This window comes from Octodon degus, unplaced genomic scaffold, assembly GCF_000260255.1.
Source record: "Octodon degus isolate 3935 unplaced genomic scaffold, OctDeg1.0 scaffold00162, whole genome shotgun sequence".
Classification (NCBI taxonomy): Eukaryota; Metazoa; Chordata; class Mammalia; order Rodentia; family Octodontidae; genus Octodon; species Octodon degus.
The window spans coordinates 2,671,285-2,672,118 of NW_004524738.1; positions in this window are offsets into that span (position 1 = coordinate 2,671,285).

Below are 834 nucleotides of genomic sequence, written 5' to 3' on the forward strand. Positions count from 1 at the left end.
GCTTTTTGGGCACTTCCCATGGGAAGCTGTCCCTACCAAAGTGGCCATAGGCTGCAGTCCTCTGATAAATTGGCTTCTTCAGATCCAGATCCCTGGAATATATAAGTCCGTAACTTAATATGTAGCATTCAATTAAAATAAAACAAAACAATCAGCAAGACTCATTTTCAAGAGCTCTGGCAAATGAGTTCAGTTCTCTGGGGTATGCTAGGAAAAAAGTTTGTGGCAGAAATGTTTGTTACTTTCCTGGTGTCCAAACTCCTTGTACAGTTCTTAATAGTAACTACAGTTCTTTTTCCGGCCCTGGCTCAACAAATAGGAAAACTCATTATTCTGAGGAATTCCAGTTATCAAAAAGCTCATCTGAGATCACAGAATACTTACCAAGGTCCCACTGCTCACTATGGTTATTTCCTCTGTAACAGCCTTGAACATCTCACTTATCTACATATTAAATTTCTTAATCCAAATACCTTTGGGTAGGATGAGCAAATCCTGTTATCTAGATTGGTTAGTCTAAGCCATGGAACACTAATGTTATTTATCAACTAAGTCCCCCAAAGACAAAGCATCAGCATGTTTTGCAAATTAGCTATTCCCCCACTGAAGGAGTCTACCTTCATCTCCTGGATGTAAGCAGTATGAATATACACCCACACCCTGTATTTTTCACTAGCAATATGCTTTACCATCTTTACCTGACAATGACCCCCGGGCGAAGATCAAAATTCTTCTTCACGATCTCTAATAGTTCTCTCTCACTCTTCTGAGAGGTACCATAATGGAAAATGGAGATTGACAATGGATGAGAAACTCCAATAGCATAAGAGACCT